This window comes from Lolium rigidum, chromosome 2, assembly GCF_022539505.1.
Source record: "Lolium rigidum isolate FL_2022 chromosome 2, APGP_CSIRO_Lrig_0.1, whole genome shotgun sequence".
Taxonomy (NCBI): Eukaryota; Viridiplantae; Streptophyta; class Magnoliopsida; order Poales; family Poaceae; genus Lolium; species Lolium rigidum.
Window position 1 is genome coordinate 113,821,597 of NC_061509.1, and position 13,783 is coordinate 113,835,379.

Genomic DNA, 13,783 nt, shown 5'->3' on the forward strand with positions numbered 1-13,783 from the left:
TTCTTTTGATTTTTTTCTGAATTTTTAGGGCCATTTGAATCTTGGTCAAATCCTTGGTTTGACCAAGATTTAAACAAGTTTAAAACATAAAAATGAAAAGGGAAGTCTCGTATCCTTCTTAGTCACTCTAAAATGAAGCTTTTGGGAGGTTTTTAAAATTTCAATGTTTGAAACCCAAAACCACTTCTCTTCACATGCTTGACTTCATAAGACAGAGTTATTTAATTTAGGGGTTAGGGGGTATAGATACATGATTTGTGTGGTTTGAATATGTATGGACCTTATTTATCAACAACTTTAATGCTTACTATATGACATAAGAAAACTATTTGCTTTGGTTTTTCTTTTTCAATTTTTTTTTCAATTTTGATGCCCATTTGAATCTTGTCAAATCCTAGGTTTGACCAAGATAATTTAAACAAGTTTAAAACATGAAAATGAAAAGGGAAGCATGGATCCTTCTTATTCACTCTAAAATGAAGCTTTTGGGAGGTTTTTGAAATTTCCATGTTTGAAACCCAAAACCACTTCTCTTCACATGCTTGACTTCATAAGACAGAGTTTAGGGGTTAGGGCGTTTGTCAGTGCGCAGGAGGTGCGAAGCTGCGAGCGAGCGAGTCGAGCGAGGCCGAGAATGAGAGAGATGTTTTTTTCTTTTTCTTTTCCGTGAGAGGGACAACAGAAGGATCCAGAGACGACTTCCACTACGCATCCTGGTGCGCGTCTTCTCTTGACAAAGAAGATGGCTGGGAGTTTGCGTACCTACTATAGTACTACTACACAAGAACCATATACATGTCAAACTTTTCAATCATGACCCACATGCATTTTATGTATATATTCACAACTTTTAATGCATGCATGAAAACTCAGCAAAATATGTGCATTTTGGGTTGTCGCACATAAATGTGCTTTTACTTGTCTGCCACACCAATCCAATTTTCATGTGAGGGGGAAACATGACACACGATGGACATTTCCAATGTTTCACGAATTAATTATCTCAATTTGCATCCATATATATATGCGCCTGGTTACTGAAAGATCGAACCAAAGGTGAACTTGAAACGTTTTCATTTTCATGTTTTAAACTTGTTTAAATCTTGGTCAACCCTTGGATTTGACCAAGATTCATAAAAAATTCAAAAACATAGTCTTCTTATGTCATACAGTCAACATTCAAGTTGATAAAACAAGATCTAAACATATTAAAAGAAGAATCATGTATCTACACCCCTAACCCTAAACTCTGTCTTTTGAAGTCAAACATGAAGATACGTGGTTTTGGGTTTACAAGATGGAAATTTCAAAACCTCCGAAAAGCTTAATTTTGGAGTGACTAAGAAGGATACATGCTTACTTTTTCATTTTCATGTTTTAAACTTGTTTAAAGCTTGGTCAAACCTAGCTAGCTAGGATTTGACCAAGATTCAACAAGTGCGCATAAAAAATTCGAAAAAACCCCCAAAAATGAAAAACCATAACACATAGTCTTCTTGCGTCACATATATTGTAAGCATTCAAGTGTTGATAAACAATATCTAGACATATCAAACAAGAAAAATCATGTATCTATACCCCTAACCCTAAATTTGTCTTATGAAGTCAAGCATGAAGAGAAGTGGTTTGGGTTTTCAAACATGGAAATTTCGAAAACCGCCCAAAAGCTTCATTTCGGACCGACTAAGAAGGATCCATGCTTACCTTTTCATTTTCATGTTTTAAACTTGTTTAAATTCTTGTTCAAACCTAGGATTTGACCAAGATTCAAATGGGCATAAAAACAATCGAAAAAATCAAAAATGAAAAACCAAAGCACATAGTCTTCTTATGTCACATAGTAAGCCATTCAACTTGATAACAAGGTCTAGACCTATTCAAACCAGAAAAATCATGTATCTACCCCTAACCCTAAACTCATCTGTCTTATGAAGTCAAGCATGAAGAGAAGTGGTTTTGGGTTTCAAACATAGACATTTCAAAAGCCTCCCAAAAGCTTCATTTTGGAGTGACTAAGAAGGATCCATGCTTAATTTTTCATTTTATTGTTTTAAACTTGTTTAAATCTTGGTTAAACCTATGATTTGACCAAAATTTGATTCGGCATAAAAATTCAAAACAAATCAAATAAATGAAAAACCAATGCACATAGTACATCTTCTTATGTCATATACTAAGCATTCAAGTTGATAAGCCAGGTCTAGACATATTCAAACTAGAAAAATCATGTATCTACCCCTAACCCTAAACTCGATTTGTCTTATGAAGTCAATCATGAAGAGGTGTTTTGGGTTTCAGACATGGAAATTTCAAAAACCTTCCAAAAGCTTCATTTTGAAGTTACTAATTAAGAAGGATCACTACAAGAAAAGTTTGGCAACTTTTCTTGTAGTGGATCCAGGCTTAATTTTTCATTTTCATGTTTTAAATTTTGGTCAAACCTAGGATTTGACCAAGATACAAATGGGCATAAAAATTCAGGGTAGCATCATACCCCCTCCTTCCCGCGTAGAAAAAGTGTTAGGCGAGTAGTAGAATGGCATGACCAACAAGTTTCAAGTAAAATTTTGAATATGACCAAAATATACCAATTGATAGATGTGTTAACTTGGCTTCATGGGTGTGTGACCTAAGATTGAGCCATGGTACATTTTGCCAACAAAGTAGCAATTGAGTTGGCTTTCTACCTTAGTAGGCGTGCATTGGAAGGATGCATTATGCCGGCAAAGTTTTCAAACGTTCAAACTTTTCCGGTTTCTCATACGGTATTTGGCTCCTTGAGAAGCATTGATGTGATCATATGAGGTTATGCAAAACTTCGCCTTTCCCGTACTTGCCCGAGCACTCGACACCCCTCGTCCCATGGCGACTCCTCCAGCCATAGCCCCGTGCACCCAGGCTCCACGACTCAGCCTCGGAGGGGTGTGCGCTAAAAGCTCGCAAATGTCTGTGTGCCATTGGTGTGCGATGAAGCAGGCGGCTCTGTGTCTTGCTGTGGCTAGACTCCTGGCGCCCTTTGATCTAGGAGAGGGAGAGGAGGGAGGGGGGTCCCATGAAGCGGCGGTGGCCCAGGTATCGGCGGCAGCCCAAGCAGCAGCGGCAAAGTGGGCTGGTCGGAGCATAGGCATGCGCCGGGGGCGAACCTCGCCGGGTGAGGATGCTTCCATTGTGAAGAAGCACTTGCCATCCAGGGCTTCGTGTTCGCCAACAAACTCAGCGCCTCGGTCCATGGCGTTGCCGTCGTGGGGACGTCGGGGGCGGCGGCGACGTGCTGCAGCCCCAGCCTTTAGTGGGGACCAAAGTGCGACCGACCACATCACGGCGTCGGCAGCATTGGGGATGCCGATGGGCATCCACTGCCACACACAGATTTGGGAGGTTCTGGCCGGGCCGAGCTCCAAACTTCCATCATCGGAGCCGAGGGCTTGGTACTTCAAATTCCGAATCAGGCAATCCTTCGACCCCCTGTGGTCCAAATCCGAGATATCTTGGCGGCAGCTATGCTGGTTAAGCTTAGCCGGACAGCGGCAATCGACGATCCGCAAAACCTAGATGCCTTCCGAGGATTTGCAGCAGCCGTCAATGCACTCGTGGAGGCATCGCATGCCGGTAGCAGCGGCGAATGCGGGTATGTTGTTTTACTCCCTTTGTATGCTTTTGTCATAAAAATCAATTTGCTAATTCTCATTCGATTGAAAATTAGACCCATTCACCATCAACTCTCAAACAGTGGACACTAGTAATATGTAGAACTAGAAATTACACAAGATTTCGTACTCCTAGTACTATTACTTCGACGCTGCATATTGTTTACACGAGGAAATTGCACAAACTACCGCTTATTGTCTGCCTTCGTTGCGTAAAACACTTTTTTAAACTGTAATTTTTTTCCGCACAAACCACCAACTATCGTGTTCCGTTGCAGGGAGGTTCAAATTTAGGATTGAGCTGTTTAAGAGCAAATCAGATGATCGGGGACCACCAACTACTATAGTTTTAATTGCAAATAGAATCGATTTTGCAAAATTATGAAACGCACATAACGTTTGAATTACTACAATTTTTTTGAAGGTTTGATATTTTCATCATTTTTGTGTGAATCTTACACCAAGTAACACAACTTTCCGACGGAATACAAAATATTTTCAAACTTCCTAGATTTGATAGCTCAAATATTTTTAATTACTAGTTTTTCGAGTATTTTAAAAAGTCGAAACACTATATTTTTGCTGAATGTTAGAAAATATATTTCATGATTATCCCATATTAGTTAAGAAGTACATAAACTAGTAGTAGTAATAAAGAACAGAGGGAGTTTATGGAGATACATCCATTAAGGGCATGTTAGTGTGTGTTGGTGTATTACTTATGCCTTCTTTGGTTAATACACTTCTCTAGTGATCCCCGCAAACCCTCTATTCTTGCCTAGAATACAAAAACTCCCCATCAAAGTATTAGTGCATTTTTTGGATGAGTATTCGAGAGGATTGGGTGAACACCAAGGATTTGCATAGGAAATTGGTACAATTGAATCCTTGGCTGTTTGATTTGTAGGATTGTTTCCGATAGGAATTTTTCCTAAGGATTTCTTTGCACAGATTCCATAGAAAATTAAACATCTACTCATGCCTCTTTTTAAGAATGCTTTACTTTTCCTATGGTGGAATCAAACAAAGTTTGGATTCTATGAATTCCTATAGGATTGGAGTGGACATGACATTGCAATCCTACATTTCCCTATTCCTACATCTTTCGGTAGGCATTTGCCTAGAATAAATAACCATGTGTATTACGGAGTAGCAATAAAATATAGGTTTATTTCTCTAAAGCATCTTGCACTGTACTAGTACATGGCTTAAGAGACAATATTTTTACCATTTTTTTGCGAGAAGACAATATTATTACTCCGTACCATAGTTACTAAGTACATTTTATTGGATGATGAAGTGATAGCCCCATCAATGCATTGTGAATTATTAGGGCATGGGTCGCACGTGATTTACGAGTCTGAGTGCGTGATGTCTCTGTAGCTTTCTACAGATGCGTTGGGCCCTCCAAGAGCGAGAGGTTTGTAGAACAGTCAGAGCAAGTTTCCCTTAAGTGGATACCCAAGGTTTATCGAACTCGGGGAGGAAGAGGTCAAAGATATCCCTCTCATGCAACCCCGCAACCACAAAGCAAGAAGTCTCCTTGTGTCCCCAACACACCTAATAGGTGCACTAGTTCGGCGAAGAGATAGTGAAATACAGGTGGTATGAATAAGTAGTAGCAACGGCACCGTAAAAGTGCTTGGCCTAGTGACAGTATGATAGCAAGCGTAGTAACGCAGTAAAATGAGTAACGCAAGAAAACAAGATAAAGCAAGTAATAACGAGTATTTAGGAACAAGGCCTAGGGAATAGACTTTCACTAGTGGACACTCTCAACATTGATCACATAACGTGAACAGATAAATGCATACTCTACACTTTTGTTGGATGATGAACACATTGCGTAGGATTACACGAACCCTCAATGCCGGAGTTAACAAGCTCCACAATAATGCTCATGTTTTAGTAACCTTTAGTGTAAGATAGATCAACGCACTAAACCAAGTACTAGCATAGCATGCACACCGTCACCTTCATGCATATGTAGGAGGAATAGATCACATCAATATTATCATAGCAATAGTTAACTCCACAATCTACAAGAGATCATGATCATAGCATAAACCAAGTACTAACACGGTGCACACACTTGTCACCTTTGCACACATGCGGGAGGAATAAAACTACTTTAATAACAAATCACTAGAGTAGCACATAGATAAATTGTGATACAAAACATGCTGCAATCTTAAAGAGATATAAATAAGCACCTCACTATGCCATTCAATGAGTAAGTATTCTGTGAAATATGGCCTAAGATACCCACACAGTGCACACACATCGTCACCTTTACACACGTGGGACAAGGAGTCTCCGGAGATCACATAAGTAAAACTCACTTGACTAGCATAATGACATCTAGATTACAAGCATCATCATATGAATCTCAATCATGTAAGGCAGCTCATGAGATTATTGTATTGAAGCACATAGGAGAGAGATGAACCACATAGCTACCAGTACAGCCCCGAGCCTCGATGGAGAACTACTCCCTCCTCATGGGAGCAGACGGCGGTGATGAAGATGGCGGTGGAGATGGCAGCGGTGTCGATGGAGAAGCCTTCCGGGGCACTTCCCCGCTCCGCGGGGTGCCGGAACGCAGACTCCTGTCCCCGGATCTTGGCTTCGCGATGGCGGCGGCTCCGGAAGGTTTTCCGTCGTGTTTCGTCGAACGCGTAAGGGTTTTCGATCCGGAGGCTTTATATAGGCGGAGAGGCGGCGCCGGGAGGGTCTCCGGGGGCCCACACCCTGGGGGCGCGGCCCCCTTGGCCGCGCCTGGGTGTGGTGTGGGGCCCCGTGGCCCCTCTCCGGTCCTTCCCGGGTGTTCTGGATGCTTCGCGAGAAAATAGGAACTTGGGCGTTGATTTCGTCCGATTCCGAGAATATTTCGTTACTAGGATTTCTGAAACCAAAAACAAGGTAAAACAGGAATCGGCACTTCGGCATCTTGTTAATAGGTTAGTTCCAGAAAATGCACGAATATGACATAAAGTGTGCATAAAACATGTAGATAACATCAATAATGTGGCATGGAACACAAGAAATTATCGATACGTTGGAGACGTATCAGCATCCCCAAGCTTAGTTTTGCTCGTCCCGAGCAGGTAAAACGATAACAAAGATAATTTCTGGAGTGACATGCCATCATAATCTTGATCATACTATTTGTAAAGCATATGTAGTGAATGCAGCGATCAAAACAATGGTAATGACATGAGTAAACAACTGAATCATAAAGCAAAGACTTTTTATGAATAGCACTTCAAGACAAGCATCAATAAGTCTTGCATAAGAGTTAACTCATAAAGCAATAATTCAAAGTAAAGGTATTGAAGCAACACAAAAGAAGATTAAGTTTCAGCGGTTGCTTTCAACTTGTAACATGTATATCTCATGGATAATTGTCAACATAGAGTAATATAATAAGTGCAATAAGCAAGTATGTAGGAATCAATGCACAGCTTCACACAAGTGTTTGCTTCTTGAGGTGGAGAGAAATAGGTGAACTGACTCAACATTGAAAGTAAAAGAATGGTCCTCATAGAGGAAAAGCATCGATTGCTATATTTGTGCTAGAGCTTTGATTTTGAAAACATGAAACAATTTTGTCAACGGTAGTAATAAAGCATATGCATCATGTAAATTATATCTTATAAGTTGCAAGCCTCATGCATAGTGTACCAATAGTGCCCGCACCTTGTCCTAATTAGCTTGGACTACCTGGATTATCACCGCAATACATATGCTTTAACCAAGTTTCACAAAGGGGTACCTCTATGCCGCCCTGTACAAAGGTCTAAGGAGAAAGCTTCGCATTTGGATTTCTCGCTTTTGATTATTCTCAACTTAGACATCCATACCGGGACAACATAGACAACGGATAATGGACTCTCTTTTAATGCTTTAAGCATTTGACAACAATTAATTCTTTTCTCATTAGAGATTTGAGGATATTTGTCCAAAACTGAAACTTCCACCATGAATCATGGCTTTAGTTAGCGGCCCAATGTTCTTCTCTCACAATATGCATGCTCAAACCATTCAACTCAGTGTAGATCGCCCTTACTTCAGATAAGACGAACATGCATAGCAACTCACATGAAATTCAACAATGAGTTGATGGCGTTCCCCAGTAAACATGGTTATCGCACAACAAGCAACTTAATAAGAGATAAAGTGCATAATTACATATTCAATACCACAATAGTTTTTAAGCTATTTGTCCCATGAGCTATATATTGCAAAGGTGAATGATGGAATTTTAAAGGTAGCACTCAAGCAATTTACTTTGAATGGCGGGAAAATACCATGTAGTATAGGTAGGTATGGTGGACACAAATGGCATAGTGGTTGGCTCAAGTATTTTGGATGCATGAGAAGTATTCCCTCTCGATACAAGGTTTAGGCTAGCAAGGCTTATTTGAAACAAACACAAGGATGAACCGGTGCAGCAAAACTCACATAAAAGACATATTGTAAACATTATAAGACTCTACACCGTCTTCCTTGTTGTTCAAACTCAATACTAGAAATTATCTAGACCTTAGAGAAACCAAATATGCAAACCAAATTTTAGCATGCTCTATGTATTTCTTCATTAATGGGTGCAAAGTATATGATGCAAGAGCTTAAACATGAGCACAACAATTGCCAAGTATCACATTACCCAAGACATTATAGCAATTACTACATGTATCATTTTCCAATTCCAACCATATAACAATTTAACGAAGAGCCAAACTTCGCCATGAATATTATGAGCTAAGAACACATGTGTTCATATGAACCAGTGGAGCGTGTCTCTCCCACACAAGCATGATGTAATCCAATTTATTCAAACAAAAACAAAAACAACAAACAAACAGACGCTCCAAGAAAAAGCTACATAAGATGTGGCCGAATAAAAATATAGTTTCGAGGGAGGAACCTGATAATGTTGTCGATGAAGAAGGGGATGCCTTGGGCATCCCCAAGCTTAGACGCTTGAGTCTTCTTTGATATATGCGAGGGTGAACCACCGGGTGCATCCCCAAGCTTAGAGCTTTCTACTCTCCTTGATCATAGTATATCATCCTCCCTCTTGATCCTTGAAAACTTCCTCCACACCAAACTCGAAACAACTCATTAGAGGGTTAGTGCACAATAAAAATTGACATGTTCAGAGGTGACACAATCATTCTTAACACTTCGGACATTGCATAATGCTACTGGACATTAGTGGATCAAAGAAATTCATCCAACATAGCGAAAGAGGCAATGCGAAATAAAAGGCAGAATCTGTCAAAACAGAACAGATTCGTAAAGACGAATTTTAAAATGGCCACCAGACTTGCTCAAATGAAAATGCTCAAATTGAATGAAAGTTGCGTACATATCTGAGGATCACTGCACGTAAATTGGCATAATTTTCTGAGTTACCTACAGGGAAGTAGACCCAGATTCGTGACAGCAAAGAAATCTGGAACTGCGCAGTAATCCAAATCTAGTACTTACTTTTCTATCAACGACTTAACTTGGCACAACAAAACACAAAACTAAGATAAGGAGAGGTTGCTACAGTAGTAAACAACTTCCAAGACACAAATATAAAAACAAAGCGACGAAAAATGCCCCTTAGTTGACGATTTTGGGACGTTGTCCATCAGAACTTTTCTTGTAGTGCTTTGCAGGTGTCTTGGAGGAGGACTTGCAGAGATGGCGTTGACGATGTTGTTCCTTGCTGGGCAGAGGCGCCGCGTTGCTGTGTGCCTGAGGTGGTGGTGCGTGCGTCCATCGTTGGTAGTGGACGGTGCCTGCGTGGGGCAAGGAGGGGGTTGGTGATGTCTGTTACTGTGCCGCCTGCGTTGGCCGGAAGAGGTGTCTGGCCGGCGAGCAAAGGATGTGGTCAAAGATGAGCGTGAATTTCTTGGCTTGGATAGGAGGCTGGCGTAGGAGGAGTTGCATGGAGGCGATGGATGGTGTGTAGAACAGAAAGCAGAAGGATGTGATTTTTTGGACTCTGTAGTAGTTGGCAGAGCCGCCGGTGCAAGCTTGCAAGAGCACGGCGACGAGCGTTTCGTTGAATTGGATGTCGAAGAGGTGGATGGAGGCTGTCAGAGGGAAAGCGGCTGTGTCCGCGAGGATGGGCGCTGGGAGCAACCCCAGGTTACACCAGGCGTCTTGTTCGAATTGGAGTCCCATGGCGTTTCCGATGCCGAGGAAGGAGCGGAGGGCTCGGTGGGAGTCGGAGTCGGAGTCGATGTGGTACGTCTGGGGCGGCAGCTTCTGTGGTAGAGGGTTTGGTAGGGTATTGGACGCAGTGGGATGGTTGTGATGGTTGGAACGGAAGATTTCAGTCGGAGTTGTGGCATGCGTGAGCGGCGGCGGAGGAGCAGCTGCATGTTGGCAGTTGGTTGCTGGAGGTGGTGGTGGCGGAGGAGCGGCCGTAGGTGTTGCCGGAGGTGGTGGAGGTGGGGGAGGCGCGGGAGGGGGAACGGGAGAGCGAGGAGCCATCTTCCTGATGTCTACGGGTGCTTCTATTCTTGTAGACAGTGTTGGGCCTCCAAGAGCAGAGGTTTGTAGAACAGCAGCAAGTTTTCCCTTAAGTGGATCACCCAAGGTTTATCGAACTCAGGGAGGAAGAGGTCAAAGATATCCCTCTCATGCAACCACTGCAACCACAAAGCAAGAAGTCTCTTGTGTCCCCAACACACCTAATAGGTGCACTAGTTCGGCGAAGAGATAGTGAAATACAAGTGGTATGAATGAATATGAGCAGTAGTACGGCGCCATAAAATAGCTTCTTGGCGTGCGATTGATGGTAGTAATATTGTAGGAAGTAAACAAGCGTGTAATGCAGTAAAACGGTAAACAAGCGGCGATAGCGATATTTAGGAACAAGGCCTAGGGATTAGACTTTCACTAGTGGACACTCTCAACTTTGATCACATAACAGAATAGATAAATGCATACTCTACACTCTCTTGTTGGATGATGAACACATTGCGTAGGATTACACGAACCCTCAATGCCGGAGTTAACAAGCTCCACAATTAAATGTTCATATTTAAATAACCTTAGAGTGCATGAAAGATCGAAACGACTAAACCAAGTACTAACATAGCATGCACACTCGTCACCTTCATGCTTATGTAGGAGGAATAATACACATCAATACTATCATAGCAATAGTTAACTTCGCAATCTACAAGAGATCATGATCATAGCATAAACCAAGTACTAACACGAGTGCACACACCTGTCACCATTACAACGTGTAGGAGGAATAAAACTACTTTAATAACATCACTAGAGTAGCACATAGATAAATTGTGATACAAAACACATTGCAATCATAAAGAGATATAAATAAGCACTTCACTATGCCATTCATAACAGTGAATAAGTATTCTGTGAAATATAGCCTAAGAGACCCACACGGTGCACACACTGTCACCTTTACACACGTGGGACAAGGAGTCTCCGGAGATCACATAAGTAAAACAAACTTGACTAGCACAATGACATCTAGATTACAAGCATCATCATATGAATCTCAATCATGTAAGGCAGCTCATGAGATTATTGTATTGAAGTACATAGGAGAGAGATGAACCACATAGCTACTGGTACAGCCCCGAGCCTCGATGGAGAACTACTCCTCCTCATGGGAGCGACGGCGGTGATGAAGATGGCGGTGGAGATGGCAGCGGTGTCGATGGAGGAGCCTTCCGGGGGCACTTCCCGCTCCGGCAGGTGCCGGAACAGAGACTCCTGTCCCCCGGATCTTGGCTTCGCGATGGCGGCGGCTCGGGAACTTTTCTCGTACCGTGGCTTATTCCGTAAGGGTTTCGATGCGGTGGGCTTTATATAGGCGAAAGGGCAGCCTCGGAGGGTCGAAGGGGCGACCACACCATAGGGCTGGCGCGGCCGAGGGCCCGGGCCGCGCCACCCTATCATCCGGGGCCCACAGGGCCCCTCCGGCGACTCTCGGGTGTTCCGGATGCTTCCGGGCAAAATAGGAACCCGGGCGTTGATTTCGTCCAATTCCGAGAATATTTCGTTACTAGGATTTCTGAAACCAAAAACAGCAGAAAACGAGAACCGGCACTTCGGCATCTTGTTAATAGGTTAGTTCCAGAAAATGCACGAATATGACATAAAGTGTGCATAAAACATGTAGATATCATCAATAAAGTAGCATGGAACATAAGAAATTATCGATACGTCGGAGACGTATCAGCATCCCCAAGCTTAGTTACGCTCGTCCCGAGCAGGTAAAACGATAACAAAGATAATTTCTTAAGTGACATGCCGTCATAACCTTGATCATACTATTGTAAGCATATGTAATGAATGCAGCGATCAAAACAATGGTAATGACATGAGTAAACAAATGAATCATAAAGCAAAGACTTTTCATGAATAGTACTTCAAGACAAGCATCAATAAGTCTTGCATAAAAGTTAACTCATAAAGCAATAATTCAAAGTAGAGACATTGAAGCAACACAATGGAAGATTAAGTTTCAGCGGTTGCTTTCAACTTGTAACATGTATATCTCATGGGTATTGTCAATGTAAAGTAATATAACAAGTGCAATATGCAAGTATGTAGGAATCAATGCACAGTTCACACAAGTGTTTGCTTCTTGAGATGGAGAGAAATAGGTGAACTGACTCAACAATAAAAGTAAAAGAATGGTCCTTCAAAGAGGAAAGCATTGATTGCTATATTTGTGCTAGAGCTTTGGTTTTGAAAACATATAGAGAGCATAAAAAGTAAAATTTTGAGAGGTGTTTGTTGTTGTCAACGAATGGTAGTGGGTACTCTAACCCCCTTGCCAGACAAACCTTCAAAGAGCGGCTCCCATTTTATTTTATTTTTGGGTGGCACTCCTTCCAACCTTTCTTTCACAAACCATGGCTAACCGAATCCTCGGGTGCCTTGCCAACAATCTCATACCATGAAGGAGTGCCTTTTTATTTTAGTTTTATTATGATGACACTCCTCCCCACCTTTGCTTTCTCAAGCCATGGCTAACCGAATCCTTCGGGTGCCGTCCAACAATCACATACCATGGAGGAGTGTCTATTTTTTGTTAATTAATTTGGGGCTGGGAATCCCATTGCCGACTCTTTTGCAAAATTATTGGATAAGCGGATGAAGCCACTAGTCCATTGGTGAAAGTTGCCCAACAAGATTGAAAGATAAACACCACATACTTCCTCATGAGCTATAAAACATTGACACAAATAAGAGGTAATAACTTTTGAATTGTTTAAAGGTAGAACTCAAGCAATTTACTTTGGAATGGCGGAGAAATACCATGTAGTAGGTAGGTATGGTGGACACAAATGGCATAGTGGTTGGCTCAAGGATTTGGATGCATGAGAAGTATTCCCTCTCGATACAAGGCTTAGGCTAGCAAGGTTATTTGAAACAAACACAAGGATGAACCGATGCAAGCAAAACTCACATAAAAGACATATTGTAAACATTATAAGACTTTACACCGTCTTCCTTGTTGTTCAAAACTCAATACTAGAAATTATCTAGACCTTAGAGAGACCAATTATGCAAACCAAATTTTAGCATGCTCTATGTATTTCTTCATTAATAGGTGCAAAGTATATGATGCAAGAGCTTAAACATGAGCACAACAATTGCCAAGTATCACATTATCCAAGACATTATAGCAATTACTACATGTAGCATTTTCCAATTCCAACCATATAACAATTTAACGAAGAGGAAACTTCGCCATGAATATTATGAGCTAAGAACACATGTGTTCATACGAACCAGCGGAGCGTGTCTCTCTCCCACACAAGGATGAACTTATTCAGAGAACTAAGATAACAAAACAAAAATAAAAGCACACACAGACGCTCCAAGTAAAGTACATAAGATGTGACCGAATACAAATATAGTTTCAGGAGAAGGAACCTGATACTTTGTCGATGAAGAAGGGGATGCCTTGGGCATCCCCAAGCTTAGACGCTTGAGTCTTCTTAAAATATGCAGGGATGAACCACGGGGGCATCCCCAAGCTTAGAGCTTTCACTCCTCTTGATCATAGTATATCATACTCCTCTCTTGACCCTTCAAAACTTCCTTCACACCAAACTTCAAGCAAACTCATTAGAGGGTTA